The sequence below is a fragment of the Marmota flaviventris genome, chromosome 1 (assembly GCF_047511675.1).
Source record: "Marmota flaviventris isolate mMarFla1 chromosome 1, mMarFla1.hap1, whole genome shotgun sequence".
Classification (NCBI taxonomy): Eukaryota; Metazoa; Chordata; class Mammalia; order Rodentia; family Sciuridae; genus Marmota; species Marmota flaviventris.
The window spans coordinates 26,356,037-26,362,731 of record NC_092498.1 but is presented as its reverse complement, the minus strand read 5'-3'; positions in this window follow the sequence as shown (position 1 = coordinate 26,362,731).

The window sequence follows — 6,695 nt, the reverse complement described above, 5'->3', positions numbered from 1 at the left end:
AATTAAATAAAAGGGCGGGGGATATGGCTCAGTGGTAAACTAAATCACAGTGGTAAACATAATCACAACTAAATCTTAATTTACATTATCTCATATTCCTGCCTTAGTTTCCCAAGAATTTGAGATTTTGACCGTACCAATACACCCAATTTTATTTTCTTTTAAATGGTAAACCTATATTAGTTAAATAATCAGGGGGAAAGTCTGCTTATATAGTAGGATAAATTAGGTCAAGGGTATTTTACTTCAGGTTATATATAATTAGTTTTTTAATAAAGTTATGTTTCTTTTCAGCCCAGTGCTGATTTGCTTTGCAAAAATGGTGAACAGAGATTTCTCTGAGGTAGACAGAGAGATTCCTTTGAGGTAGTTAATGAAAACTACAGATTTATTTCTAGCTAAAAAATTTGCATAAACCCATGTATTTTCTAAGCAGTTCAGAGTTTGCAAAATTCAGATTAAAAACTCAGTTAACAAAGGTAAATTCCACTCAACATTCATGCAGGTATATTTAAAAAATGTTTCAAAGCACTAGCACAAGTTCACATAAAAATTACAATTTAAAATGAAAATTAGCAATAATATAAATACACAAAAGACATGTTTTGCCAAAGTATGTCAACATTTTGTTTAAAGACCAAATAATGAATTGAATTTATATTTTTAAATCCTTAAAAGTATATCAAATTTAGTTTAAATCTGTCTCTCGCAGAAGAGACAGAACAGGTGGAACAAACTCAGAAATTTTGTTAAAGTACATGGACTGTGCTGGTAATTATAATATCTAACAAGATAGTGTTATCATAGACTTGGTACTGTGCTGAACATTGCATATATTAATTCACTTAATTCCTGGTTATTTATTTTTTAAATTTGGGGGGGGGTACATGTATGAAGATTTTTAAAAAAATTTTTAAGAGTCTAAAATATTTGATAGCTTTTTAAAGGGAATTAGAAAAAATTATAGTCTTTGCTTACAAAATTTTATAATTTGGGAATTAAGCCAGTGAGATGAACATACTGACAAAAAGTGTGGACAACATGCTATAATTTTTACTGTAATAATTAAAAATAAACAGCTATTTTTCCTTAGATATTTCATATCTCTTATATTCTGATTGGAGCTTGGCAAGTTGAAAGTATTAAGGGAAATCTTTTTGACCAAAGTCAACTGAAAGAAAATAAAAACAAATAGATGATAGAAATGAGAAAAGGGCAGAGGACAGAAAGAGAAATTTGAATGGAAAGTTATAGTATGTCCCTGTGGACAACTCAGGATTAACAAGTGGGATCATTTCCTCTCAGTCAATTATACTAAGAATAAAAAAGCCAGAGGCAATTTTAACTATTACATATTAAGCCATTCTGGTTTTTAGGGATGTTTTGCTTTTCACCATATGACAGTTGCTTATTTAATAGTTGTTGGTACTTGAAGACTTTGGAGGAAGTAATGACCTTTGTACATATTATTAAATTGTTCATAATAGATATTAAATTCTTTGGGATGCCCAGATACCAAGTTCTGTGAAGCGTAGCTCTTATGTGAATCATGTCCTTTGAAATACTTGGAATTTGAAGAACAGGATATGTAGTTTATATTATAACTAATTTTTAGACAACATATGACAAAGTAGTTTTTTCCTGTTTACTTTGTAAACTCTGAGTGCATTTAAAGTTGAAAGCAAAGGACAAAAGCTTCCTTGTTCATGGCCCATATCCCAATATGTTTTTCTGAAATTGCCAATATTGTCTGACCAATGTCTTAATTTTTTGTTGGTTATCAAATATTTATTACTAGTTTTATTTCTATATAAAAGGCTATATAAAGAAGAGTGTCAATTTTCTTTTAATTTTATATTAAGAAAAAGGACAGTTAATAAAGCTAAAATATACCTTCATTTTATTTGTATATGGCTTGCTGCAAATTGAGAGAGATGAAGAATATTTTAGATCAAGGACAGATGTTAAGCAAAAGCTTATGACTTTGGGTAGATTGGAAACATGATTAAATGAGCAGAGTAAATAAAAGTCCCTGGTCAACTGAATCCTAATGGGGAAATAACAGTACTATATAATGATGGATCCTCAGTTTCAAAAACAAATCTTTCCTGGAAGTGGTACCATTTCAGGTCAAGAGAAACGGTAAGAACAAAATAATGAGCACACATGGTCTTTACTAAAGTATGAACCAGAAAAGCTGATCTGCCTCAAAGAACCATTAATATTTTAATGCCAAATTTATAACACATTTCTTCAAAAGTTTAACAGAGGTTTCGCTTTTAAAACTCGGAAAAAACAGTGATGGTAGGTGTAGTAAAAGCTAAAGTTTTTAAATGCTTGAAAACAATTACAGGCAAATGCCTTCAATTATCCTAAATATAGGAAAGTCTTGTTGTACAGTCTCCTTTCTTTCTTCTCTCCTCACTAGTAATTTTATTAAAGAAGACAGAAACAAATGTGCCATGATCTTACCCAATCAGTAGTATACTGATAATTCCTAGCAGTTTTTTAAAAAATATATAGGTGCATTGATTTATCTTATAAGCAAGCATCAAGAACAGCATTTTTTTTTTTTTTAATTGAGACAGGGTTTCACTATGTTGCCCAGGCTGGCTTAAAACTCCTGGACTCAAGTAATCCTCTTGCTCAGCCTCCTGAGTAGCTTGAGACTATAGCTCAACTACCTAACAATTTTCAATGATGTTCTTTGTATTGGTGTACTGGAGATCAAGCCCAGTGCCTGGCATGTGCTAGGCAAGTGCTCTGCTGATGAGTTATATCCCCAGCCCCACCAAACAGTTTTTAAGCTATCGCTCACTGTTAAAATTATTCAGAACTTTTTTATCTTTCCTTATTCCTGGGGCTACCATAATAAAATACCACAAACTGAGGACTCAAACACCACAAAAATTTATTGTCTCAGCTCAGGAGGCTAGGAGTCTGAGATGAAGGTGCTTGCAAGGCTGGGTGCTTCTAAGGGCTGTGAGAGAAGCTGTTGAATACCTTGAGCCTAGTGACTGATGGTGTGCTGACATATCACTCCAATCTCTGCCTCACCTCTACAGTATAGTCTCCCTTTGCTGGTTGTCTCCAAATTTCTTTTTTTTTTTAATGTATATGCCTATGATATGGGTGACTTTTTTTTTTTTCAGTTGTGGATGGGCACATTATTTTTATGTGGTGCTGAGGGTCAAACCCAGTGTCTCACACTTGCAAGGCAAGCGCTCTACCACGGAGCTACAGGCCTAGCTCCTACAAATTTCCTTTTTAAAAGAATATTAGTCACTAGATTAGGGTATAACCTAAGACCCTCACTTTAATGTGATTACCTCAAGACCCTATGTCCAAATCAGATTGCATTCTGAGGTATAAGAAGTCATTCATCCATCTGCTATTGCCAGAGCAGGCATGGAGTTCAGAGCATCATCCAGAGATCTTTACATACACTACTTAATGCTTTCTTCCTCATTGATAAAATTCTCAGTCTGGTTTCAGAATTGAAGTGCTTCTGGACTTAGATAACTTTATTCATTCTGTGAAACAGTATGGCAAATGAGAAGGAGCTGGCAGTGGACAGATAATGGCCTTTTCTTCTTTTTCTATGAATAACAATCCCATTTTGTGTTAGGAGAGCAACACAAAATGGAAAATGCTAATGGGAATCAGTCCTTATTATGTGTTGGACTGTTGTAAACTTCTGTATATTCTCTATGAATATTAGTCCTTATCTTGATTTTCTTATGTAGCTGTACTATTACTACAAAGGAGACTCCTAAGGTGCAAAGAGTTTACTTAATTTACCCAAGGTCATAAAGGGTTAGAGTGGTAAAGGGATGGGTGCATTTCTTTATTTTGGTGTAGAACATAATTTTGGGGGGGGGGGTACAAGAAGGGATATCATTCTAAATGAAATAAGCCAGTCACAGAAAGATCAATACTGTGTGATTCCACTTACATAAAGTATCTAGAGTAGTCAAACAAAAAAACAAGGAATAAAATGATTGTTGCCAGGGAGTGGGGAGTAGAGTAACTGGAGAGTTCCTGCTTAATGGGTGTAAAGTTTTAGTTATATTAGATGAACACGTTCTAGAGGTGTGTCTATAACATACAAAGCAATTATATGATATTGTGTAATTTAATATTTGTTGAGAGTAGATCTCATAGCAGTTGTTCTTAACACACACATGCACACACACAGAGAACATGATCTTTTCCTCCTTTATATTTTGAAAAATTTCAAAGCTGCAGAGAACTTGAAAAAATAGTGCAATGAATACCCATATTCTTACTCTTCTTTGATTCAACTGCCAACATTTGCCACATTTTCTGTGTGTGTGTGTGTGTGTGTGTGTGTGTGTGTGTGTGTGTTTGAAAGGAGGGGGAGATCATTTGAAAGTAGTAGAATCTAAAACTTCAAACTTTTTCTTCAAAAATAATAAGATCAATGCTATACAGGAATCATTTAGTTTAAATTCAGATACTTACCAATACAGGACTTTACACTTAAAGAGAATCCAACAACAACAACAAAATGGAACAGTTGAAATTTTGTAGGACAGTGCTATTATTTTAAATATCTAAGAAATAGCTAGAGACATGATACTTAAAATATATTGAGTCTCCCTTTTATTTCCCAAATTTTTATTGGTGCATTATAGTTGTACATAATGTTGGGATTTGTTACATATTTGTACGTGCACACAATAACTAGTCTTTTAATTTCCAAGACAACAGTATGACGTAGGTAATATTATGATTTTCACAGCTAACTCAAATAACTAAAGAGGTAACTTTCCCAGGATCACTCAACCCACGTACACCAGAGCCCAATGCAAACCCAGGCTGGGTGATTCTAGAGTTGTAACTCTTTCCGCTTTGTGCCTAGATAAATACTTGGTGGCGGGGGTGGGGAGGAGGGTCTCCGGATTTAGGAATTTTTGCTACCCTTCTACGTGCAAGTCATATTTAATAGGAAATACTGGCTTGGGTACTAACAACGATTCTCAATTTTGTCTGGTGTAGCGCGCTTGGGCGCGCTTGTGTTTTTAAATCCATAACCTAAATCCAGAGAGAAACCAGCTACTAGAGAACTCAAGGGAGGCGGGGTATGTTGCCTAAGGCCGGCGGCCCAGTGCATCCTGGGCGTTGTAGTCCCAGGTGTCCAGGGCAAGCCTGCGCCCGGCTGCGGGAGAACCTGCCTGCATTCCCAGAAGCCTCCGGGGCTGCTTCTTCCCTGGGAACGCACTTCCGGGGACGCGGAGAGGGAGACGTTCCAAGAGGCTCCTCCGTGTGGGCGAGTGAAATGCCCTGGCTGTGAGGAACAGGTAGGTGTGGTCAAGAATGTTCCAATTTCAGAGTCTTTTGCATAAGTAGTTGGGGGTTTTATGTAAAACAACTAAGTCGAAGGAAATCACGGACATTGGAAAACGTTGTCCACACTTTTGGAGGTGAAAATCGAATGAGGTATTTGATACAGCTTTAAAATGTTGTTTTGTACGGAGGAGTATGGAAATACTGCTGCTGGAGAAGCTAAGGGCTTGGAGCTAGACTGGCTGGGGTGTGCGGTGCGGAGCTGCAAGTTGCTATTTTTGAAAAACCAGCTGATGCTGGTTGTGTAATCATGACCTGCTCGCGGTTCAAACTCACTCAGTGTTGCAGGGATGGGCTTGCTCTGAGAACGTCCTCAGTCATCACAGTTGCGGTCTCTTTCCATTGGCTCTAACTAGGAGGGTTACTCACCCCCACCCGGCTTTTTCCTTTCTGCCAGCTCTGGGCTTCCTAATGACACAACTCAGGGGAAGGACGGGGGAGGCAGTTGCCCCGGGAGCTTGATTTGCATTTCTCCAAAGCTCTGGTTCTGTGTTTGGTCTTTGAAGGGACCAGGCATCACGTTAGAGAACGACCAAATGTGGTGTACTCGCTTAAAGTGATTGATCAGTGATCCAGTTGTGTGTTATTATAAAACGATTTCCTCTGACTTTGGAGTAAGCAGTTATGCTTGTTAACAATTCAAAGACTTATAGATGGGGGAAGGGGACACTTGATTGAAATCAATGCCTTAAGGCTCGTGAAACAAGCCTTAAGTTTTCATTCTTATCCTGCCTGTTTGAGATAAATAGTATTCGAAGAAGACATTGCTGATTGTTAAAATAGATATATGGAAATATCCTAGAATGGCAAATTGAACCACCAGTGGAACTATAAACTAAAAGTTGTAGAAGCATTCTAGTTGCAAATTGCAAATTTTAGGATGTACTATTCAGATCAGCTTTACCTAGTTTTGTTGTGGTATCCTTTTAAAACAGTGTATTTCTTTTGCTTCTAATAAAACTACAGAGTATTTCCTCATCCTCTTTTCACTGTAGTCATATGAGAAGAATGTAAAATTGAATTAAACATTGATCATGTTTCCAAGGCACTAAAGTGATTTGTATCCTTCTCAGATTATTTGAGAGTTATTTCTTTATCAAACAATTTATGAATTTAAGAATAGTCTGACCTTTTTTTTTTTTTTTTGGTCCTTTTAAACCAATGCTGAAGATTGAACCCAGGGCATTGCATATACTATATAGGCATTCTACCACTAAGCTACATTCCCAATCCTAAACTGCCTTTTTGGCTTAACATTTCATTCATTTTGGGTGATTGCTAATTATTTTTTCTAATTTCATATGAATTCAAATTGAGTTTTTAGA